At 39.0% G+C, this 26261-nt stretch overlaps 1 long non-coding RNA gene across 1 annotated transcript in view; it reads left to right on the top strand.

Annotated features, from left to right (window-relative positions):
• Window positions 1-1156: 1156 nt before the first annotated feature.
• LOC147002381 (uncharacterized) overlaps window positions 1157-26261 on the top strand; it is an 89222-nt gene continuing 64117 nt past the window's right edge. Inside the window, exon 1 of the long non-coding RNA XR_015048723.1 lies at window positions 1157-1264. This is a non-coding gene — a long non-coding RNA (uncharacterized LOC147002381). The remainder of the gene's footprint in view (window positions 1265-26261) is intronic.

Raw genomic sequence — 26261 nt, 5'->3', positions numbered from 1 at the left:
CTGACCGAACCTCCCTCGGAGTTCCTTGAAAGGCTTATGGAAGCCTTCAGGTGGTTCACTTCCTTTAATCTTACCTCGGAAGCCCAGAAGGCCTCAATGGCCCTGGCCTTCATAAGGCAGTTGACCCTGGATATCAGAAAGAAACTTCAGAGATTGGAAGGGTTACAGGAGGCTGAGTTACATGATCTAGTGAAAGAGGCAGAGAAGGTGTGTTAAGTGGGAGACTGGGAAAGAGAAGAGAAGAAAGAGATAGAGAGAGGTGGGAGGCAGAAGAAAGAGAAAGGCGAGAAGCAGAAAAAAGAGAAGACAGGAGGGATCGTAGACAAGAACAAAATTTGACTAGAATCTTGGCCGCAGTGGTAAGAGAGAAAAAAAAAAAAAAAAGACAGGACCTAGACAGATAGGGAACCTGGCAACAGAAGACCAATGTGCTGAACAGAATTAGGTGAGTTGGGGTACCAAGCCTCAGCTAAAAAGGCTCAGCTGTGTCAGACTGAAGTTGCTTATTTGGGATACACCCTTTGAGATGGGAAGCAATGGCTAACGGAAGCCAGAAAAAAAGACTGTAACTCAGATCCCCACCCCAACTACACCAAGGCAAGTAAGAGAATTCTTGGGCACTGCTGGCTTCTGCAGGCTCTGGATTCCTGGGTTTGCGACCTTAGCTGCCCCATTGTACCCCCTAACCAAGGCAGGGGAGATGTTTGTGTGGACCCCAGATCACCAGAAAGCCTTTAAAGAAATTAAAAAGGCCCTACTAACAGCCCCAGCCTTAGCCTTGCCTGATGAGAGAGCAGGGGTCACCAGAGGAGTCCTTACCCAGACTTTGGGACCTTGGAAAAGGACAGTGGCTTACCTATCCTAGAAGTTAGACCCTGTTGCCAGCGGGTAGCCTTCTTACTTGAAAGCTATTGCTGCCATAGCTCTGCTTGTTAAGGATGCTGATAAGCTCATTCTGGGACAGCAAATAACTGTAGTGGCACCCCACACTCTTGAAAGCATTATCCGACAGCCCCCTGACCTATGGATGACCAATGCTCATATGACACATCATCAGAGCCTTTTGTTGACTGAACAAGTGACCTTCACTCTCCCTGATGTCATCAATACCGCTACCCTACTGCCTGTGACTGATGACTCTTCACCTACTCATCACTGCACTGACGTCTGGCAGAAGAAACTGGTACTCGAAATGATCTGAAGGATCAGCCTTGGCCTGGAAGTCTGAGCTGGTACACGGATGGTAGTAACTTCGTGGTTGAAGGTAAGTGGAAGGTGGGGGCAGCAGTGGTGTACAGAAAGCAAGTGATCTGGGCCAGCAGCCTCCCTGAAGGGACTTCGGCCCAGAAAGCCAAACTTGTGGCTTTGATACAAACTCTACAAATAGCAAAGGGGAAGACTATCAACATTTACACTAACAGCAGTTATGCTTTTGCCACTGCACGGAGCAATATACAGAGAAAGAGGGCTGTTGACATCTGCAGAGAAAGAGAAATAGATACTATGGCTAAAGGGAATCAGATGGCAGATCTAACCGCCAAAGAGGCGGCCCATGGAGCAATGATCCTGGCAGTCAAGAAGCCTAAAGATTATTATGATGTCAGAGAGACCACTTTTAGATACAACCCTGAGGACTATCAAGTTATGGACAAATTAGGACTGATAAAGGAAGCCCTGTATGGGGTAGTAGAAACAGAAGAAGGGAAACTAGTTCTCCCATGGGAAGAAGGACACAAGTATGTTACCAACTTACATTACTTGACCCACTTGGGGGTCAAGAAATTAAAAGGTCTGGTTAGGTCCTTCGACTACTACGTTACAGGACTCTCTGACTTGGCAGAAGACATAGTCAAAAGCTGCAAGGCCTGTGCTATGATTAATGTAGGACACTCCATGTATACTCCTGAGAAGAGGCTCAGGGGCAACCGGCCTGGAGCCTACTGAGAGGTAGAGTTTACAGAAATTAAGCCAGCTAGATATGGCAACAAGTACTTATTAGTGTTTATAGACACCTTTTCAAGCTGAGTCCTACCAGGACTGAGACAGCCAATGTGGTGGCCAAGAAGATCCTAGAAAAAAATCTTCCTGAGGTTTGAGATACCCACGGTAATCGGGTCTGATAATGGACCTGCCTTTAAGTCAGGGACTGGCCAAGATATTGGGAATTGATTAGAAGTTACATTGTGCATACAGGCCCCAAAGCTCAGGACAAGTAGAGAGGATGAATAAAATCATTAAAAAGATTCTTATCAAATTGACCATGGAGACTGGTGCTAATGACTGAATAGCTCTCCTACCCTTTGTGTTCTTCAGGGTTAGAAACACCCCTGGACAGCTTGGACTGACCCCCTATGAATTACTCTATGGGGGAGCCCCCTCCACTGGTAAAAATAGCCTCTGTACATAGTGCTGGCATGCTGCTTTCCCAGCCTTTGTTCTCTAGGCTCAAGGCACTCGAGTGGGTGAGACAGTGAGTGTGGAAGCAGCTACAGGAGGCCTACTCAAGAGAAGGAGACCTGCAAGCCCCACATTGCTTCCAAGTTAGAGATTCGGTCTATATTAGACATCACTGTGCAGAAAAAACCTTGAGACTCAGTGGAAAAAACCTTATCTTGTACTCTTGACCACCCTACTTTCTACCCTTATGGGACACCTTTTGATTTTGCTTCTGCTTTTAATTATAGGTCCATGTGTGTTAAATAGGCTAGTCACCTTTATTAGAGCAAGATTTAGTGCAGTCCAGCTCTTAGTTTTGAGACAACAGTACCATGCCTTAAAGGATCAAGTGCTTCAGGGAGAAGAGATAGTGTCTAGTTCTAAGATTAGAACTACTAACATGTAGAAGTGGGGAATGAAAAAGTATAACATAAAAACAACAATTCTAGGCCTTTAGGCCCAGGCTTGAGAATGTGACCTTTGTGACTCAATGCTCCAAGGCATGCTAATCATAAAACAGATAGTGACATTCCTCCACCCACCCACTTCCTGGGTTCAGGGAGTGTTTGTTCAAAAAGGACCACCCTGATCATTCATGGAACCTGCTATGCAAATGTGTTATTGTTAGAGTCTCATAGAAACTGTCTTGAGAAATAACTGCACAATTGTCAGGTATTTTTCCTTGTGCCTTCCTCTTGACTCTTAACTGGTATTTTGGTATTTTTCAACAACGCCCTCCCCACCCCCCTTGAGTTGTGGTTTCTTCCTTTAAATACCTCCTGTCCCAGCTACTTGGGGCCCATGGTCCTCTACCCTTGCATGGTGTACGACTGTGGATCCCAGAGCGCTCTTGGAATAAAAGTCCTCTTGCAGTTTGCATCAAGACCATTTCTTGTGAGTGATTTGAGGTGTCGCCTTTCCTGAGTCAGAACGTGGGGGAGTCCTCATGCTGTGGGTCTTTCATTATCACTGTGGATGTGGGCTATAAGACGCTTATCCTAGCTGCATGGAAGTCAGTATTCGGCTAGCAGACTTCAGATGAAGATGTAGAACTCTTAGCTTCTCCTATACCATACCTACCTAGATGCTGCTGTGTTCCCATGTTGATGATAATGGACTGAACCTCTGAACATATAAGCCAGTTCCAATTAAAAGTTGTCCTTATAAGTGTTGCATTGGTCATGGTATCTGTTCACTGAAATAAACCTCTAACTAAAAATGGTTCCCATTGTTAGGCAATTCTTAATGAGGGTATTGTCTGTTGCCTTGTTCCAGTACTAAGCATGCCTTTGAAAAGTCTGTAGAAAAGCATGGGTTATACATTTGAGTGGAAATGGCACTGTATTATTTACCAAAGGTGTATTGTTTGCATTTGTTTATAAATGCATTATTTTAGTACTGTAAATTTGGGCACAGTTTCCGAGTTTACTACTATTGCTACTGCTGGCATCTGTCTTTCTCCTTCTCTGTCATCTTTTTTGTCCCCATAAATGTGCAATGTGGGGTGCATATGTCACAGACCAAACAAGACCACCAGCATGTTCTTGTCCACACTTTGGGAACAGCGTGCACTGTTTCATACACATCAGTCCCTGCAGTGTTGGTTTTTTCATTTCCTTTGAAAAGTCAACATTTTGCTTTAACCTTCCAGACAAGATCTATTACGAGTCACCATTGCATCTCAATGAGCTCTCCCTTATTTGCCTATCTTTGTATGTATTTTGTATACTAGATTGTCCAGGAAGTGTTCTAGAAGGGAGTAATGGTTTGCATTCAAAATGATGTAATTTTCCAAATTATTTTGCCTTTAAAGTTGAAATGGGTTAATCTCATTTTTTTTTCTTGATGATTTGAAATTGTAAGATTTGTCCAGCTATTGCTTAATAAAATTTTGCAGATCAAAAAAAAAAAAAAAAAAAAAAAAAAGAAAGAAAGAAAGAAAGAAAAGAAAAAAAAGAAAAGTCTGGCAAATATTTTCTTGGAGGAAAGAGTTTATTGTTAATACTGGATCTTTTGGTGTGTAGTGTTTTTTTGTTTTGTTTTGTTTTTTTTTTCTTTCAGTTAATGAGATGTGTTATGGCAGAGAATCAGCAGAAATTGGGAATAAGGAAATCTTACTTGAAATGCTACCTTTGAGGGGATTGACCAGTTCTGCCACATGCTTGCTCAGGCATCGTCAGACATCTTGGTTTTTTTCTTTACTTCTTGATTTACAGCTTTTAAAATGAAGATAGTAATAGCAAATATAGTGATCATTCTGAGTGTTTGGAGCTAATGCATATCAAAGTACTATTATAATATTAAAATATCTATTTATTTATGTGTCTTGGAGGAAGTGACTGATTAGTATTACCATCATAGTGGGAGATAGAATTCTGTCTTTTGATCTGGAAAACAAAGGAAGACAGTCTTGATTGTGATCAGCACAATTTGACTGTAAATCACTAAGCAGAAGAGGACTAATTTATAAAAGCAATAGGAAGGCTGAAGAAATAGACTCAAGAGATTAAGACTCATGACTGAACACCTTCAGTGGGAAGGATAATGTGGTCCTAGGTTGATTAGAACCAGGTTAAAGACTTGCAGTCCCCTCAGGAGTTCAGTTTTATGCTATACTCATATGTCACTTCTATGTGAGGGGCTTGGATTTGCTCTAGATATGTGCAAAGTGGGTATTCTACACTGGCTTCCTGATAGTGGTACCCTATGATAACTAAAGCAGGTGTCAGGTGGAGAATGGAGAAGAGATGTTTCCAGATATCTAGTCTAGAAAGTTGAGTCTATTGCAAAGGACAAGGAATTACTTAGTTATTTCAAGATATTCAAAAAGTCTTAGAAAGTAGATAATTTACAAACATCAATTGCAGAGCAAACGTTCCCTCTCTATGTTTATATACCTGCTAGAAAATGATCATATAAGTAAGGTCAAGCTACTTAAAGGTCATAATAAAAAATTTTGTCCTGACAGAGAGTTCTACATCTCACTGCAGCTAAGGAGCTAAAGCATCAATTACTTTCCAAAACCTAGGAATTCCATCCTAACCAGACTCTCTCAGAGACATCATGGATGATGACTTGCTCCAAGGTTCTTTTAATTTGTATATCAGTTTAAACCTGATTATCTTTTCTTTCTATGTTATTTATGAGCTATACAATAGCCTACCAATCAATAATAATAATAATAATAATAGACCCTGTGTGGTGGCTCACTTCTTTAATTCCAGCATGTAAAGCTGTGTCAGGTGCATCTCTGTGAGTTTGAGGCAAGACCGGCTTATATAGCAAGTTCCACAGTCTGGGCTATATATTAAGACCCTCTCTTTAACAACAACAAGAACAACAATAACAACAACTTTTAGTTGTTTACCACTTTTTAGTTCTGAAATACTAGTAAATGGGTTGCAGATGATAGTCAACCATTGGGAAATAATATATAATTGTTTCTGGCTTAACTGGAGCTGTGAGAATCTGGCAGAGAAAGGTATACAGTGGTGTAATACAAAGTATTGCACCAATGCATTTGATGACCTTAAGGGTATAGTGAGTGTCATGATATAATAGTCCAAAAGGAGTTACTGCAACAGTTTGAGATATTCTCCTCAAAAAAGAAATTCAACAGGTAAAAGTTTCCTTTGTCTATTTTAATTCTACCATGTAGAATAAAGAACACCACAAAAACCCTTCTGTTTTATCAAAGAAAATTCACAAGTATTTGTACCCTTTATAAAAGTGAGATCTTCATTCAGTCAGAAAAATAATTATAATAACAAGGAATTGCAACCATCTCAAAAGTGAAAGGTGATTTTCTCAGGCCACTGAAACTACCAAGGCACTGTTGTTAGGGGTAGGGGGGGGAATGGCAGGGATCACATGTCTGGTATTATCATACAAATCATCTTTATCTTCTGATTTTCCCTCTCTTTATAGGTGAAAGGTCTTGCTGCCTCATCCCTAAGTAATGAGATCACATTAGTACACAGCAAAAGGAGGAGACAACAGGCTGTGGAGCCTCATTCCTACTCCATGGAGAAGAGAAGGACAGAAAGAAAATGGCTGTAGGAACATACAACACTTTGAATCAAAAGAGTACAATGAATTCACAGACCATGGGTCATAATGTAAAACACTAAAATAACACCCTCACATCACTAACATCTTGGGCTCAAAACTCAGAACCCAAGGACTTTGACTCATTGCAGTGAAATAGTCTATGACCTATTGAAACTGAAAACCAAATACTAAAGCAATGATGGTTCAATTGGCAATATCACCAAATGTCCAGAGCACAGAAGAAGAGATGCTGATTCAGAAAACAGAGACCTGAGAGCAGAGATGGGGTTGGATGATAAGGTTCCCAGCACCTGGAAGTTCCAGCCCTCAGGGAAAATTAGGTTAAGCAACCCTCAGGTTTAATGAGGCTGTTTGTTGTCTCTTACAGGCAACTCCCTTGCCTGAGGCATTATCTTTGCAGAAGCAGCTAGTTTTATGCTGTCACTCTTTTGCTATAAATAGCTTCTTATTCTATTAGAACCTGAGCTGAATTTTGTTACAACTCAAGTGGTGGAAAGACGTTGGTCACAAGATCATTTTGAGTCTGTATTTGGTGTTCTGGCTCAAACAACTTCAGAGATTTCAAATGATCAGCTGATGAAAATACACACTCAGAGACATACACAGACACATTCTCATGAGGATTGACCCCAGAGGTCATGAAAGCACAGATAAACTGCCTCTACACTTTACTCAAACTCAAAGGAGACTTAATTATTCTAGCCTCAGCCCTGCTCTGATCAATCCTTACTTATGACTTCATGGGTTCTTCCAGTAACAGCAGTATACCACTTGTGTTTGGTGCTAGAGACCCTAAGAGCTTTTCCAGTCCCACACCCTTCTTACAGCTTCCCACTCCTGCCTGGGGACAGAGGTAGGCCAAGTTCCATTCTCTACCCACAGGAACATTCTTGATTAAAAACTTCTCAGAAAAACCACAGAATGTACTGACTGAGAGTCACCTGATTCTCTGGAAAGTCCAGGTAGAGTTCAAATGTGTGTCATGCTTGCTAGCCAATAGATCTACAGGTCAATATGCTTAGGCAATAAGTTTGAACTGCAACCTTGTTGATGTAACCTGTGCCCCTAAAAAGTATAAGAACTGCTTGTAATAGCCATTCTGGGGTCACCTTCTAGTCACTTACCTTGATGGACGCCAATGTGCAGAGTTCAACCCCAATGTGCAGAAAATAAACCTCTTGCTTTAGCATTGATCTGCATCTTGGTGTCTCACTCAGGGGTGTCTCGAAGTAAGTACAACTGACAAAGGGGCAGGGTCCTACATATCGGCCTCCCTACCCCCTGGGTTATGGTTTTTTTCTTTAAATACCCCCTTTCCCAGCTACTCCTGTGTGGGATACAAGTCGGCCCCAGCATGCTGATTCTTGTCAATAAACCTCGTGTGATTACAGGAAGGACGGTCTCTCGTGAGTTCTTAGGGAGTCCTGTCTTCTCAAGACTTGAGTGAGGGTCTCCCCTATTCAGGGGTCTTTCATTCTGAGAGATATTGCAAGGGACAGTCCTACTATGGATGCTGTTTTGAGAAGAACATTTGATAGCCCAATCTCAGTGGTAAAAGAAATAATTAAAGGAGGTGGGGGAGGAGAAGATGGCTCAGATAGTAAAGGAGCCAACTTCCAAGCCTGATGACTTGAATTCAGTCCTAACAATGTGTGGTTGAAGAAGAAAATCAATTCCTGAGAGCTGCCTTTTCACAGTCAAATACATGGTGTGGCACACTTGTGTGTGTGTGTGGGGGGGGGGGGCATAAATTTTTAAAATGTTTGAAAAACAACAAAAAAATGGAAAGGATATTATATTAATAGGGACCAACTTTAAAAGATTTTTAAAAGAACGTGTGTGTGTGTGTGTGTGAGTGTATGTGTGTGTGTATACACAACTGCAGAGGCCAGGAGTGGATATTGGGTCACCTGGAGCTAAAATTACAGCAGATTATGAGCTTCATGGTGTGAATCATGGGAAACTTGGGTGCTCTCTGGGTTCAGCAAGTGCTGAGCCATCTCCCAGTCTCACATTTCTCTTAAACATGAAGTAACTGGGTGCCCAAGGAACAGACATTGAGACAATTTATTTCACTACCTTATTTAGTCTGTCTACCATTTGACCATCTTCTCTAGAGTGGCACAATTCTATACTGTTAAAGGCCTAGGTGGGACATAGTCCCAGTGAAGCTGACAAGGGGCAGATGTTTTCTTTCTCTGGCAGCAGAAACATGGCAGTTTCATCAAGGTGGAACAATTAGAAGCTGAAGAGACCAAGAGAGGCAGTAGAAATTGTATTGTTAATCAGACCAGCAGGGGTGTATTGCTGGCCTTTGTTCTCAGCTCCCAGAACCCCCTAAAGGGAGACAGGAGCAACTTTATTGCTAATCAGAACAGCAGGGGAGTATGTGCTGCCCTTCATTCTCAGAGATCCAGAATCCTCTACTTCCTGACAGCTTTTAGTGTGGAGTATGCCAGTATTTCCTTGTCAACATGTTCTGTTTGTGACCAGTATAGCCAGAAATGGCTTCTGATCTTGGTAAGTTCAAACTTTCCCAATAGAAGTGTTCACTGCCTAGTACTTGTTACACAAAAGATGAATAGTGAATGGTACTGAGCAATGGTTTTTACTATTTACTAATCTAAGTCCATTTCTATCAAATATATTAATTTTAATCTGTTCTGGAATGATTCCTTCAACCTTTTAATCATTCTAAATGTCCCTATGAAGAAGCTGACTTGTTCTTCTCTGTGTTGCTGACAAAATTGGAGATTTGAGAACTAACCAGAAATATCTAGAAACATTTTCCATATTTTATTTGAATAGATGATATAAAATGATTTGCTTTTGACTTTATATGCAGAAATTAGACTTAAAATTCTAAAAGTTCTTTTTGATTAAGACCTTAAAGAGTGATAATTTTTTAAATATGGCAAAGAATTTTGTTTTGTTTTTGTTTTTTTGTAATCTGGCTTCAAACTTGCAATCTTCCTGCCTCAGCCTCCCAAATTCTGAGATGACAGATATGTCCTACCATGTATGGCTAATAGTTTGTTTAATATTATTTTAGAGTGACATTTTGTTGTGTTTTTTTTTCCTTTGTTGAGGTTATGTGCTTAGTTAATTAATTGATTTATAAAAACTGGAAAAAAAAAGATGGTATATTAGTCAGGGTTCTCTAGAGTCACAGAATTTATGGATAGTCTCTATATAGTAAAGGAATTTATTGATGACTTACAGTCTGCAGTCCAATTCCCAACAATGGTTCAGTAGTAGCTGTGAATGGAAGTCCAAGGATCTAGTAGTTACTCAGTCCCACACGGCAAGCAGGCGAAGGAGTGAGAGTGAAACTCCCTTCTTCCAATGTCCTTATATGGTCTCCAGCAGAAGGTGTAGCCCAGATTAAAGGTGTGTTCCACCACACCTTTAATCCCAGATGACCTTGAACTCGGAGATCTCCCTGTCTTAATCTTCTGGAATCCATAGCCACTATGCCTCAAGATCTCCATACCAAGATCCAAATCAGAAACTTCTATCTCCCAGCCTCTAGATTATGGTCACTTGTGAGCCTTCCAATTCTGGATTGTAGTTCATTCCAAATGTAGTCAAGTTGACAACCAGGAAGAGCCACTACAGATGGGTTATATGATATAAAGACTCTTTGCTAAAAAATAAAGTAAAATCAGTAAGTCATGACATACCTACACTTCCATGATCACTGCACTATGCATAGTGACTATCCTGGCTAGTTTTTATTGTCAATTTGACATAACATAGAGTCACCAGGGAAGAGGAGAGCTTAATTGAAGAATTAATTACCTTGTTCATATTGACCTGTGGATATGTTTATTGGGGACTATCTTTAATAGCTAGTTGATGTAAAAGGGCTTAATCCACTATGGGCAGCACCATTCCTTAGGCAGATGTTCCTGGGCTGTGTAAGAAAGTATCTGAACATGAGCCAGTGAGCAAGCCAGCAAGAAGTTCTATTTCAAGGTTTCTGTCTCAGTTCCTGCTTGAACTCCTTCTCTGACTTCTCTCAGTGATGGACTGTGACCTGGAAATAAAGCTGAAATAAGTCCTCCAATCCCTTAAGTTTGGTCAAAGTATTTAATCAAAGCAACAGAAGAATGAATAGGACAGTGCCAATATAGAGAACCTTAATGCCCACCCACAGAGAAAGGGATAAGGAAGTGTAGCATGCATACATATGCATTCAGCATGATGCTTAATCATTATTGTCCTCTTGTCTGGATTTAAAACTACCAAGGAAACTAGTAAGTCACACTTTTACAGGTGCTCATTTTCAGAGAGATGAGATGAGTATTTGGATCTACTTAATGCTTTACTCTACTCATGGAGCTAATGGTGAAAAGACTTACTTACATTTTGGAAATGGTGAAATTGTGGGTGATGAGATCTGTGTAGAAAAGCTAAGTCATTGAATGGGTATGTGCAAAGACACTATTTTGCCCTGGATTTTTTTTCTGTTATCTCTCAGCTTTTTGGCTGCCACAAGTTCAACACTAAGTCTCCACCAGTTCTTTCCCACCACAATAAACTGAAACTGTAGAACAAATTCCTCCTCCCTTGATTATTTTGGTCAGGCATTTTACCACAGTGTCAAAGAGGCAAGTGAAATAGTGTATAATTTGGCCATAAGAATAATTAAATTCTGTGATTTATAGCCACATGGATGGAACTGGAGAATAGTATTTGACAAAATGCCTGAAAGATAACACATGATTTCACTCACTTGTGGAAATGCAAATTGTCAATCACATAAAAAGATGAAATAGTAAAATGATCATTAGGGCCTAAGAAGGGTGTTGGAGTATAGTAGGAACAGAAGGAAGTTGGATAATGGGTACCAAAATAATGTTATGTAGAAGAAATGTATTCCACTGCAGCAGATAGGATGACTCAAATTTATAACAATTCATCATACATTTTATAAAGATCTAGAGGAGGAACTTAATAGCTCCATACACAAAGCAAAGATAAATGTTTAAGGAAGTAAAATCCTAATTACCCTGCTTTGATTATCATACATTGTATATTGGTATGATCCTCATACTGCACCTCATAAATTGATACAATTATTATCTGTCAGTTAAAGGGGGAGAAAAGAAAAATACCGCATCAGTAAAAGTGGAAGATAAATAATGGTTTCTGCTGAGCCAGGTACCTAACACAAAAGCCTCTCTTTTTTTTTTCTTTCACGCACCCCCCCCCCCCCCCCCCCCCGCAAAGCTATAGTCTAGTTGCAAAAGCCAAACAGAAAGTCTCCTTGAGAGGGAAAGCTTTCTTTCATGAGTTTTAAAGGGCAAGATGCAAATTTTTAGCTGTGACTTTGTACTGCTAAAATTCTCTCTTCTAAACTTTCTTGTGTCTTATGAATGTCTTAACTATTTCTCCACTCTTTACACTTAACTCTATCTTAGCCTATTTATTTAGGGGCTCTTATTGTTTTTATTTCACTTATGGGTATTTTATTTTCAAATGTTTCCAATGTAAGCTTTAAAATTTTGCAATGCATTTTTTTTTTTTTGACAAGAGGGTCTTAAGACAAGTTAGTAGAGTCTGTAGGGTATGGAAAGATTTTAGTCAGTTTCCATAAGTGTATGCCCATAGGAAATAACCTACAGTAACATTTCCTTATCATACCTAGCCCAGAACACCAGGTCTTTGTGATTTTCTTTTTTAATACTCCTAGCCTGGTTTATGAATCTTTCCATTTGAAAGAAATCCAGGAATCTGGTTGTTCTCTTTTCTCTAAAGCAAAACAACCCATCTGTAAACTGCTCACATGCTGGTGGCATAGTAATTCCACTAGAGCCTTATGCTCCAGAGTTTATCCTAATTATTCTAGATCTACCCTTACAACACATTACTAGAAATCCATTTAGAAATGTAAATTAATGCAATACTGTTCCTGAGATGGGAGAAAGACCCTAAGGTTTGAAATTTGGGCTTCATAACAAAGAGAGATGGTTAAGAGTTTGAACATTGTGTTGTGTGTGTACACATAGCTTAAAATGACAGCAGCCACCCTAGTGATGATTTATTTTACCAAAGACAAAATTGACAAAGACAACACTGGGGATTGTGGAAGTCAACCTTAAGAACGACAAAGAGGGGTGGAGAGTGAGGCACCATAGGCTCCTGCTATTCCTTTTAGAGTCCCGATCTGCTCTACATGGCTACATGGCATTAGATCTAAGATGGCATCCAGAATTGTGTTAAATTCATTTTAAGAATCCACAGGAAGTATTTTATTAACAGACTCATGAATGAATGGCAACAAAAATGATACAGAATAGCCTGTGTCTAGTCAGAGGATAAGCATGAGATCTAGGAAGATTATTTGAATAAAACCTAGTTATAAGGAACAAAACAATGGATCTAGTATCGCTATACTAGGCAACTTACTGGAGACTAAATATCAAGAACAGGACTGATAGAACTACCCAACCTGAGCAACAGGTAAAAATGAAGGATTTAATGCACTTCAACATAAACCTCTAGAATGTTCCAGAAAGCTAGGTTATAGGTGATACCTTTTTGTGTGGTGCTTACCTACATAGAAATGTTTGTAAACAGTTGTAATTGAGAACAGGCATCAGATATTTGATAGCATGTAAGATACCAATTCATTTCAAGGGAATACTAGCAAACTTAGCTGATTTCTAGCCTACATCAGCTCACCTGTGGCCAGACTCTATATAAACCCAGTGAAAATCCCTAAGTAGTACCTGAAGAAAGATGACAGAATTTAATAGGCTATGGGCTGCCACATGGAAAACTATCAGAGACTCTGACTTATGCTGAATTCTATTATGGATTTCTTTTACATTTATTTTTTCCATAGATGCTTACAGGTCTCACTTTCTCAATAGGCTATCCATAAAATCCTGCCTCTGGTTATAGCCCAACTGTGAGGAGAGATTGTCATAGGCCAAGTCTCACAAGATACTTCTGCCTACACTGTTCTTAACTCTCAGACAATGGCTACTTAGTTCTTCTCTCTCTAGCCACTTTGTGTCTTTGCTTATTTGTATTTCATTAGCCACCATTCCTGTAGAGTGCCCTGTATTGAGCCATCAATATGTCCAGCATTTACAGGAATGGGCAGTGTTTTTTCTGGTGCTTAATCTGTTTCTGCTATTGGCTCAGTTACTGGATGAGAGTCAGTTGCTTTAAATGACACTGTTCACAGAAGTTCCCGTGCGGTATTAGACTGAGTCCATGGACACTGTACCTCATTGCTGTAAATATGCATGCCACTTTTCCAGAGTTGAATTCTATACCACTGTAGAAAGAGGCTTGGCCCAAGGGCCTTCAATTCAACCCTTAATTGGAAAAGCCATTTTCTTTGTCACTTAAGTGGAACTGGTAATGGAGTCCACCCACTGCAATGCTAACAATTACTGTTCTATTGTTGTATACTGAGTTTCTATAATGACACTAAACTCTTTGGGGACTGTTTGTGAATGTCATTTCTACTATATTCCTAGTTGTAACCCTCAGATTCTAGTTACTTCCTACACTAAAGCGCACTTAAGTAGCAGGGCACAGACCTTTTTAGTTTGTTCTACAAAGACATAATCTTATTCAAAACCTACCTTAGCTTTTTGGTCCCCAGTACTATGTGGATTTAGGTTGTATTTTTGGTTTTTTGTTTTGTTTTGTTCTGTTTTGTTTTGTTTTATCAAGTATTAAGTTCTAGGAATGGTAGGCAACTTCAAAAGGTTGGTTATGAAAATGCACGGGTACCTTAGAATCCTTCAAACACATGCAGCTGTTCTATGTTCATATAGGCACAGACAATTGTAGATTTTGTCTAATAATGTTTTCAGGTATCACATGCCTCTTTCCAAACCATAATAAATCAAACTATTTTACAGCTGCTGTTTGTGGTCCTTTTACCTTCTGCAGGTTGATTCCAAACCTCACTCATTTGGTTGCCCTTTTATGACTTTCAGATGCTTTTCTGAGTTTATGAGACACTTAGAGGTTAGCATTGTATCGTCTGTGTAATGAAAACTTTTCATAGAAGGAGGGAAGGATAACATAACATAACATTGCACAACATAACATAACATAAGTCCTGGGCCATTCTCACAAGACAAATAGTGTAGGTAAACTTGAGAGGGTACTCTGCAACTGAACAGTTGTCCTTTCCAGATGAATTGGTTTCAGAGTTCAGTAACTAAGGAATTACTAATAAATCATTAGTAAGAGCCTATAAAGCATGGAACGATCTCTTACTTGTCCCAATTGTTTCCTCAGGAGAGCAATGTTGAATGGTGGTAGAAAGCAAAGGCATTACTTAGCATTCTATAACCCAGTATCATTCTCTATAAACCCCTTTCTTTTCTCACCCAGAGGTGTTGCTTAAAGCATGCTGTGCATCTCCACTGAGTGACTGTTAGGAATTTTTTCATGACTTGTTTAAAAGTTTCCATTTAAGTAGCTCAGATACTAAGTATTCCCTATTGAATACTATTTCCCATACTGGGCCACTGTGAAAGCCCCTGTCTGCATACCAAATCATAGATTTGTTCTTTCTCTGTACTCGAAGCTGGGCTTGAGGGATAGCTCCTTTCAACTCTACCTTGCCTCAGTACCTTTTTTTCCCTTGGGTTTTGACTTTTTCAGACCCAGAAGGGGCTATTCTACATAGAACTAATTTGTATTCTTTACCTGATCCAGCAATTCAGAACACACACACACACACACACACACACACACACACACACACACACACACACAATGATAATTTGATGCTTCTAACTAATTCTTTTCTATTTTTTTTTCTTGTCAATTCAAAAGCTAGGGTAGAAGATATTTTTTTCTGGGCAAATAGCTCAGCCTCCATTGTGTATCTAGTGGCTTAGATCAGGGATCCTGGAACTGATTCCTGTTCATGATCTTGTTTTAGGGTTTAAAACTCATTTTCTAATCTGTTAGGTTTTTATTTGGAGGGTATCCTTCATATACATGTAGTGGACTCCATTCATTAAAGAGGCATGCCACTCCTATCCATACAAAGAAAGACAACCTCCCTGGTGTGACATGAAAAGAGAAACTAAAGATAAATCCAAATTAACAGGTAAAAGAATTCAGTTTTCAATGTTTTGGAATCCCTAACTTTCCATGCATCATCTAAGAAACAGAGCATGTAGGGGCTTTAAAGACTACATACCATGGGGCAGATGCTCACAAGCCCAAAGGCTTTCCCCCTTTCTTCACTATTCAAGTATGAACCAGGCTAGACCCTGCTTAGCTTAGGGTGGTATGGCCATAGGCAAATTTGACTCCTCACTAAAAGACTTCAAGGAGAGAATTGGATATTAAAATCTGAAGGCCAGGAAACATCTAAGCTGAAATTTTCTTAATTTGTTGTACTTTTAAAATATGTATATGTACACGTATGGGAACATTCATGTTGAATACAGGTGGCTATTGAGGCCAAGAAAAAAAAGTGTATTGAATCCCATGGTTATGAGCTCCTTCCCTGTAACATGAGCACTGGGAACTGGACTCAGGACCTCTGAAAGATCAGCAAACACTTTTAACCATTGAGTTATATCTCTGGGCTGTTTTTCCCTTCTTAATATGTTGGTTTTTTCTATTTCCATATTTAACTTGAAAGCCTTGGCATTTTTCTCTATTTCTTCCTGGTAGCTACTAAGATTTTCACCTAACTTTTATACTTATTTCTGTTAAATTCTAACATTTTGTCCTAAATCTTCTTTTTGATATCATTTCTAAATTCTTGTATTAATCAGACCAGGACCCTAAAAGGGAATCTCAATTTGCCCAGTAAGATTCTATCCAAGGACTTTCTACCTTCAGAAACAGTAGCCTTAGATGCATGCCTTATCCATAAATGGGACAATAAAACTGTTCCTCTCAAGCTTATCTTTTGTTCTGCCACATTTTTTTATTCCATTAATTTATCTATGTGTTCACTTGACATAATAATTACAGGCCCCTGTCTTCTCAGTCCCTCTTTACACAGCCCCTTCACCTTACCAGCGCACATCTAGTCACTGCAGGACTAGTTTATACTTTCCCACTGAGGCCAGGCAAGGCATCCCAGTTAGGAGAACAGGATCCACAGGCAAGCAACAGTTTCAGAGATATCCCCCACTTCAGTTGTTGGGGGAACCCACATGAAAATCAAGCTGCATATCTGCTACATATGTGTGTGTGAGAGGAAGCTAGGTCTAGCCATGCTTGCTCTTTGGTTGGTGGGTCAGTCTCTGGAAGCCCCCAAGGGTCCCGGTTATTTGACCCTGTTGGTCTTCTTGTGGAGTACCTATCCCCTCTGGGTTCCTCAATCCTTCCCCCAACTCTTCCATGAGACTTCCGAAGCTCTGATAATGTTTAGCTGTAGGTCTCTGCATCTATTTCCATTGGCTATTGGGTAGAGCTCTCAGAGGACAGCTGTGATAGGCTTCTCTCTGCAAGCATAACAGGGTCTCATTAATAGTGTCAGGGAGTGATTCTTGCCCATGGGATAGCTCTCAATTTGGACTGTCATAGGCTGACCATTCCCTCTGCTCTACTTCATCTTTGTCCCTGCACATCTTGTAGGAAGTATACATTTTGAATCTAAATTGTGTGGGTGGCCACTCTCATAATTGGACAGATCCTGGGAACAGGAACTAAACAGAGACACATGGAAACTAACAAAAATTAATAAACAAATGGATTTAACAGATATCTACAGAACATTTTATCCTAAAACAAAAGAATATACCTTCTTCTCAGCACCCAATGGTACATTCTCCAAAATTGACCATAAAATTGGTTCATAAAACAGGCTTCACCAGATACAAAAATATTGAAATAACTCCATGCATCCTATCAGGTCACCATGGACTAAGGCTGATCTTCAATAACAACATAAATAAGAGAAAGCCAACATTCACATGGAAGCTGAACAACACTCTACTCAATGATAACAGGTCAAGGAAGAAATAAAGAGATTAAAGACTTTTTAGAGTTTAATGAAAATGAGGCTACAACATACCAAAACTTATGGGACACAATGAAAGCATTCCTAAGAGGAAAACTCATAACTCTGAGTGCCAGAAAAAAGAAACTAAAGAAAGCATGCACTAGCAGACTGACAGGACACCTAAAAGCTCTAGAACAAAAAGAAGCAAATTCATGCAAGAGGAGTATATGGTAGGAAATAATCAAACTTAGGGCTGAAATCAACCAAGTGGAAACAAAAAGAACTATTCAAAGAATCAACCAAACCAGGAACTGGTTCTTTGAGAAAATCAACAAATAGATGAACCCTTAGCCAGACTAACTAGAGGGCACAGGGACAGTATCATAATTAACAAAATCAGAAATGAAAAAGGAGACATAACAACAGAACCTGAGGAAATCCAAAACATCATCAGGTCCTACTACAAAAGGTTACACTCAACAAAACTGGAAAACCTGGATGAAATGGACAATTTCCTAAACAGATACCAGGAACTGAAGTTAAATCAGGATCAGATTAATGATCTGAATAGTCCAATTTCTCCTAAAGACATAGAAGCAGTCATTAATAGTCTCCCAAACAAAAAAGGTTTTAATACAGAGTTCTGTCAGACCTTCAAAGAAGACCTAATTCCAAAAACTATTTCACAAAATTGAAACAGAAGGTACTCTACCCAATTCATTCTATGAAGCCACAATTACTCTGATACCTAAACCACATAAAGACCCAACAAAGAAAGAGAACTTCAGATCAATTTCCCTTTATGAATATCGATGCAAAAATACTCAATAAAATCCTTGCAGACCAAATCCAAGAACACATCAAAACAATAATTTATCATGATCAAGTAGGCTTCATCCCAGGGATTCACGGATGGTTTAATATACAGAAATACATCAATGTAATCTACTATAGAAACAAACTCAAAGACAAAAACCACATGATCATCTCCTTAGATGCTGAGAAAGCATTTGACAAAATCCAACACCCATTTATGTTAAAAGTCTTGGAAAGATCAGGAATTCAAGACCCGTACCAGTCTCTGGATGGTCCTTTCTTCCATCTCAGGTCCAAACTTTGTCTCTGTAACTCCTTATATGGGTATTTTGTTCCCCAATCTAAGGAGGAAAAAAATATCCACACATTGGTCTTCCTTCTTCAGTTTCATGTGTTTTGCAAAGTATATTTTGGGTATTCTAAGTTTCTGGGCTAGTATCCACTTATCAGTGAGTGCATATCATGAGAGTTCTTTTGTGACTGGGTTACCTCACTCAAGATGATATCCTCCAGATCTATTCTTATGCCTAAGAATTTTATAAATTCCTTGTTTTTAATAGCTGAGTAGTACTCCATTGTGTAAATGTACCACATTTTCTGTATCCATTCCTCTGTTGAGGGACATATGGGCTCTTTCCATCTTCTGGCTATTATAAATAAGGCTGCTATGAACATCGTGGAGCATATGTCCTTATTGCCAGTTGGAACATCTTCTGGGCATATGCCCAGGAGAGGTATTGCTGGATCCTCCTGTAGTACTATGTCCAATTTTCTGAGGAACCGCCAGACTGATTTCAAGAGTGGTTGTACAAGCTTGCAATCCCACCAGCAATGGAGGAGTGTTCCTCTTTCTCCACATCCTCACCAACATCTGCTGTCACATTAATTTTGATCTTAGTCATTCTGACTGATGTGAGATGGAATCTCAGGGTTGTTTTGATTTGCATTTCCCTGATGATTAAGGATGTAGAACATTTTTTCAGGTGCTTCTCAGCCATTCAGTATTCCTCAGTTGAGAATTCTTTGTTTATCTCTGTGCCCCATTTTGTAATGGGGTTATTTGATTTTCTGGAGTGCAGCTTCTTGAGTTCTTTGTATATATTGGATATTAGTCCCCTATCAGATTTAGGATAGGTAAAGATCCTTTCCCAATCTGTTGGTGGCCTTTTTGTCTTATTGACAGTGTCTTTTGCTTTCCAGAAGCTTTGCAATTTTATGAAGTCCCATTTGTCGATTCTTGATCTTACAACACAAGCGGTTGCTGTACTGTTTAGCAATGTTTCCCCTGTGCCCATATCTTCCAGACTTCTCTCCACTTTCCCCTCTATAAGTTTTAGTGTCTCTGGTTTTATGTGGTGTTTCTTGATCCACTTAGACTTCACTTCTCTACAAGGAGATAATAATGGATTAATTCCCATTCTTCTACATGATAACTGGCAGTTGAGACAGCACCATTTGTTGAAAATGCTGTCTTTTTTCCACTGGATGGTTTTAGCTCCCTTTTCAAAGATCAAGTGATCATAGGTGTGTGGGTTCATTTCTGGGTCTTTAATTCTATTCCATTGATCTACCTGTCTGTCGCTGTACCAGTATTACAGCTTTAGGTCAGGCATGGTGATTCCACCAAAGGTTCTTTTATTGTTGAGAATATTTTTTGCTATCCTAGATTTTTGGTTATTCCAGATGAATTTGCAAATGGCCCTTTCTAACTCTGTGAAGAATTGAGTTGGAATTTTGATGAGGATTGCATTGAATCTGTAGATTGCTTTTGGTGAAATAGCCATTTTTACTATATTAATCCTGCCAATCCATGAGCATGGGAGATCTTTCCATCTTCTGAGATCTTCTTTGATTTCTTTCTTCAGAGACCCTCACTTGCCCACTGTCAATTTCTGTTCTTTCTTCCAGTCTCCCTATACCTGATCTCCTCATCCTGTACTTATGCTTATCCTCTCTCCCACCAGGTTCCCTCCCTCCATCCACTTCTGATGTCTGTTTTATTTCCACTTCTGAGTAAGACTCAAGCATTCTCTCTTGGGTTCTCCTTGTCGTTTGGCTTCTTTGGGTCTGTGGATTGTAGAGTGATTATCCTGTACTTTATGGCCAATATTCACTTATAAGTGTCTACATACCATGCATGTACTTTTGGGCCTTGGCTACCTCACTCAGGATGATATTTTCTAATTATCTCCTTTTGTCTGCAAAATTCATGATTTCCTTGTTGTTAATAGCTGAGTAGTATTCCATTCTGTAAATGAACCACATTTTCTTTATCCAGTCTTCATTTGAGGTACATCTAGGTTGTTTCCAGTTTCTGGCTATTGGGAATAAATCTGTTATAAATGTAGTGGAGCAAGTGTCTTTGTGGTATGGTGAATCATTTCTTTGTATATGCCCAGGAATGATATTGCTGGGTTTTGATGTAGAACTATTCCCAAGTGTTGGGGCCCAGAAACCCCTGGAATCTTGTCCCTGGGCCATCTAACACTCTTTTGCTTCTTCCACTACCTTGCTTCCATTCTGTAATTGGCTCGGGACATTTTACTATGAGGGCATTCCTTTCCTTTGACAATGAGGGCACTCCTTTCCGGACCTTTTTACAATGGGGACATTCCTTTGACCTTAATGTGTTACCCAGCACCACCGGTTTGGTTTGGCCTGTGTACCTGAGAAAATTCTGTTTGCAGTTTTCAACTTTAAGAAGCCTCCATTTTCATTGAATAAAGGACGCTTGAACAGTTTTTTTGTGTTGCCTCCTTCCTTCGCGTTTTCTGATCCCAAAATTTGTCGTTGTAGCTCCCTTCCCTTGAGCACCCTGTTGTTTAAGTCCTGCAGGTTGGGGCAGTTGGTGCCTAACGTGGGGCTTGAAAAAGGGCCAGTGAAGATCACGTCAGTGTTTTTTAGTCAGCTGATGAATTTTGTAGGGAAGACGTCTTGCGTGGGAACCTGCCACCTTGACTAGGGATCCTGGTATGTTTGCGGTAAGATGTTGAATAGCCATGAATTATTTGTGGAAAGGTTGTAAATGGCTTTAAAGGGTCAAGGGATAAAGTTAAAATACATGATTTGTTTGCATTCTTTGATTTTGTAAAAGAGAAGGAAAATGAACATAAGCTGTTTCAGAGCTCTCCTAGGAGGAGGTCGAGATATGTCCTGCCTCCTCTGGCTCCTACTGGAGGAATGCTTGGTTCTGATTCTCTTAGATAGGATATCTGGGTCCCTTCGGGACATCTAATTCTCTTCTATCTCTGTCTATTGTCTGTCCTCGGTGCGTCAATCTGTCCATGTTTGTCAAAACTGACCCTTGTTATGTCATGTTAAGTCTGTGTTTTTGTCTTGTGGTTTGATTGTTGTTCTGTGTTTCATGTTCAAAAGAAAAAATGGTTAATACTTTATCTGCTGGTTGTTCAGCACTTGATTTAGTTTTAAAGCATTTCAAAAAAAAAAAAAAAGAAAAGAAAAAAAGGAAATAAATAAATAAATAAATAAATAAATAAATAAATAAATAAAACAGTTTCAATTGGCCTTTGGAGCCTTATATCTGTAGTTAGGAGTCTAGCACTGCTGGAGAAGCCCTGCCAGGAACTTCTCTGTAAAAGCAGCTCTTAAAGGGGCCAGAAGCTTCTCACGGTTCTATGGTAAGGGAAATGATGGCTGTTTCTCCTAGAAAAGTCTCTGTGCTTGTGATTACTGGGTTCAGCAGGTGACAAGATGCTCCTCTCTTGATATTACAGCTAGAAAAATTTAGAATTTCATCTGGTTTAAATAAGTAAATTTATGCAGCCATTTCACTTTTGTTTCTGACTGGTTTTAAAAGTATAAATATGTCCTTCATGTCTTGGTTATAAATTATTGGCTTATAAGCTATTGGGTATGATTAGAAATTAGTAACATTGGTAACAGAAAATTGGCTTAAAATTGGTAACTCCAGGTCGGAGTAATTCAGAAGTACAACATGCAGTATGAGTCAACCCAAGGAAACAGGTATCTAAAGATATGTTTAAATTGGGTAACATTCTATGTAATTCTTATCCTAGAAATCAGACTTATAAAAGATAGGATTTAGGGTAGTGTCTCTTTCAGGTACTAAAGGCTGCACCACCTTGTGCTCATGTGCAGGAACTGGCAGCCAAACTTTGTAGTATCTGGGTGATTCACTTGGTGTTTTTGTAGAGACTGGATTGTTAGATGTTGAGTTTTGCTTTCCAAAGTTCTGGAGTGCTCTAGGCTGCCGTCTCAGAATGATCCATGCTTGCTAACTGCAGATCAAAAGTAGAGAGACACTTAATTTTGTAACGTGAAAGTAGTGCCTTTGGTGTTGATTTAAAAGAGAATAAATGGTTTACACTGTTAAAATTGGGTTTTGCTTCTCAAAATTGTGGTTGTACTCTGATGTTACAAGAGAAACTTAAAAATTATAGTTAAACTGCCAGTGTTCCATTGGCTGCAGTTTGCAGTTCGATCACAGGCTCATAATTTTTAGATTGAAAAGGTCAGTTCAGGAACTTTGGGAAAGTCATGAAACTCTTGCCCCCTGACCTCAGGGTGGGAACCAACCTGTGGGTATGGACACATTCTGCAGGATGGGGAGTTTCTCGCCTTCAGACAAAGGAAGTTCTTGTTCCCTACAATAAATTCCTCTTGCTTTTTGCATCAATCCAGGCTCCACATGGTTCACTCACTGGGTCCCCGGTAAGCTAAGACTCCCTGGATGCTTACAAGCTCACCTATATTTGTAATTAAGATGGTAGTTAGAGTAATAAAAGTTAAAAACAGCTGTGGCCAGTATGGGCCTGCTCCCCATTTTAACACGTTTTATTGGATATAGTGGTAGAAACAAACTTAACACCCTCAAGATTGGAAAGGAGATTTCAGTGGGATTTTAATGTTGTATCAAAGAAGTTCCTGATGAACTGTTTCAGGAATTTGTGGATAGGCTGCTAAATGCAGCTAGTAGAACTTTTTGAGACCCTCAAGCAGGAATTCCTTTTGTTACACAACTGTCTTATGAGAATGCTAATGCAGCTTGGTGCAGCCATCCAACCATACTAAGCAAAGAGAGACTTACCTGGATGCGTTCATCTTTGTGCAGAAATTGGACCCTCATACAATTAGGGTCTGGCTAAGGCTGCTGCCTTGCTGAGGATACAATGTTTTCACAGCACCGAGGTGATAAGGAATGTTTTAAGTATGGGGCATAAATCTTTTTAGGAAAGACTGTCCAAAAATTAGTGGCATAGATAGACAGTAGAATCACTCCCCTGGAATTTGTGCTCACTGCAGACCTGGCCTCAGGCAATAGACTCAGATTAAGAAATATTTACACTTGAGTTAATGCAAAGCTCAGAGCAGCCTCAGCATTGCTGGTGAATCTTTTGTTTTGCAGACCCTGCCTAGGGAAGTGTTCCCCTCACCCCACCCCTTGCTTCCCTTCACCTGGGAATTATTCTTAAACCAAACCAAAGCAGCATTATTACAGATCTATCAAGTTGTTCAAAATAAATTTCAAACTTAAGATTTGTGAAAGCTTAATGAGGCTATGGAACTTGTAGAGGCGTTAAAATCTGGCCTGCCTACTCCGTATAGAATTATTATGGATTTGGAAGATTGTTTCTAATTAGTCCTTTGCATCCTGATAATTGTAAAGGTTTTGCTTTTAGTGAGATAATTTTAAAGGTTTGGTTTTAGTGAACTAACTTTAAAGAATCCATGAAGCAGTATCATTGGAAAGTTTTGCTTCAAGGAATGGCTAATAGCCTTACATTGTGTTAAAAAAAATTGCCTCTGCTTCAATACAATAAGTTAAGACTTTGAATTTCTCAGTGTATATTATTAATAGAGTTTTATTATAAAGGTCTTTGCTCTTGGAGTAGTTGTTGCTCCAGAAAAGATTCAAAGGCAATATCTTTTACAATATTTGGGGCCTCAGTAATAGGCTAGACAAATTGTGGCACAGAAAATTCAGGAAAGAAAAGATCATTTGCTTACTTTATTTTCAAAAGCTTCCAGGAGATATTTTTTGGCTAGGACCTCACCTTAAGCTCACCACAAGAGGACTTAAGCCTTTGTTGAATGTTATCAAGGGAGATGCAAACTAACTGGTAAGAGACAAATCACTGCAGAAAGCTGAGGAAGCTTCTGTAATCAATTGTTAACTGCTTATTCTAGTTATTGTTACTCAAGGTGTCCACAGCAATTCTTTGGCTAAAGAGAACATTAATATGGATTCATCTTTCTTCATCTCCAAGTAAAGTTTTAACATTCTATTATGAAGCTGTTGTGGTGTTAATAAAAAAAATTGTAGGATAGAATCATGAAGGTATTTTAGAACAAAAGGCCTAAAAATCTGATGAGACATCTCTTCCTCATTTCAAACAGCAAGTAAATTGGTTATTAAAAAATACTGATATTTGGCATATTGCATAGCAAACTTCTTAGGCAAAATTGATAATCATTATCTAAAAGATAAGTTGTTAACATTTGCTTCTATGCATGCTTTTGTATTTCCTGTAAATTTATGCATGCTCAGTTAGTCAGTGAGTTCTACAGCTCAGAGTGAGTTTTGAAGAAAGGGGTGGGGGGTAGTTAGACAGCACTGTAGCATGACCCCAGTCAATTCTGGGACTGCAGGTTTGATTTTCCCGGTCCACCTTTTGAGTTATTTTGATTGCATGCAGGTATGGAGGTCGAGCAGTGTAATAAGGAACTAACAAGGCAGTGGGTAAAGTCCTGTAATTGCTTCTGTGGCAGTTATTTAAAAGGTCTTGTCATGATGACAGAAATGCTTAGATCCACTTCCTTGTTTGGACACAGGATTTTGCATGGGGTCTGCTTCTTCTGTTCCACCCTGAGATTGAAGTTCCTGCCTTGGCCTGCTTCCCTATTATAGCCTAAAGATTGAGGCTTGTTTCCTTGTCCTTGGCCAATGTCAGATTCCTGCCAAGTGGCACCCCATAGGTCTCTCCACAATGCATCCCATAAAGAATACATCTACTATATTTGTTGACAGCCCTTCTAAGGGAAAGAAGTATATGTGATTGGATCACATGTTTATTCTTTTGAGTTTTTTTCCTGCTTCAGCACAGATAATTGAACCACGTGCTGTAGTCACTATTTTTGAAATGTTAAAAAAAAAAAAAAAATCAAGCTTTAATTTGTATACTGATATCCAGAGTTTACAACTGCTTGAAATTTTTCCTTTTTTAGATACTGCTAATTCTCAATTTTTGAATTGTTTATGCATATACAACTCAAGTTAAGAAAAAATACTATTCATTTAAAGAACTGTCTTCCGACATTTAAAACTCATTCCGGGCTGCCTGGACAAGACCCCTTAAGGCAGTGTCACAGCAGACTTGTATCCCAGGCATATTATAGGCCTTACACAAGTACCATTGACCATATAATCTCATTTTTTTACATCATCAAAATAGTAATGGCTTGAGACAATAATTTGGTAATTTTAGAGAATGTGCAAGTCAAATTGTAAAGACTTGTTCTCAATGTCCTCAATTTTTACCTGTACCACATAATGTTGTTAATCCTCCTTGAGGACTTATACCTAATCAATTATTACAAATGGTTACACATATTTCTAATTTTAGAAAATTAAATGCATATGTGACTATTGATACCTTTTCAGTCTTTCTAGTTGCAACTTCTTTAACAGAAGAAGCAACTAAAGATGTAATTAGTTGTTTTTCTATGCTGGGTATTAAAAAATCAGATTAAAACAGATAATGGAACTGACTACTACAGTTAAGTATTTAAGACTTTTTGTCAACATTTTAACATTACCCATATTACTGGGATTCCTTATAATCCTTAAGTACAAAGTATTGAGAAACAGGTATTATGGAACTTTAAAATAATATCTCATAAAATAAAAAAGGGAGAGTTATATCCCTGTACACCATAAATTTATTTAAATCATGTTCTTTTTTTTTTGTTTTGTTTTTTGGTTTTTCTTTTTTTTTTTTTTTTA

The sequence above is a fragment of the Mus caroli genome, unplaced genomic scaffold (genome assembly GCF_978045245.1).
Source record: "Mus caroli unplaced genomic scaffold, Mus_caroli_1 scaffold_10, whole genome shotgun sequence".
Lineage (NCBI taxonomy): Eukaryota > Metazoa > Chordata > Mammalia > Rodentia > Muridae > Mus > Mus caroli.
Note: the sequence above shows the minus strand (reverse complement) of the source record. Positions and strands in the feature narration are given on the sequence as shown.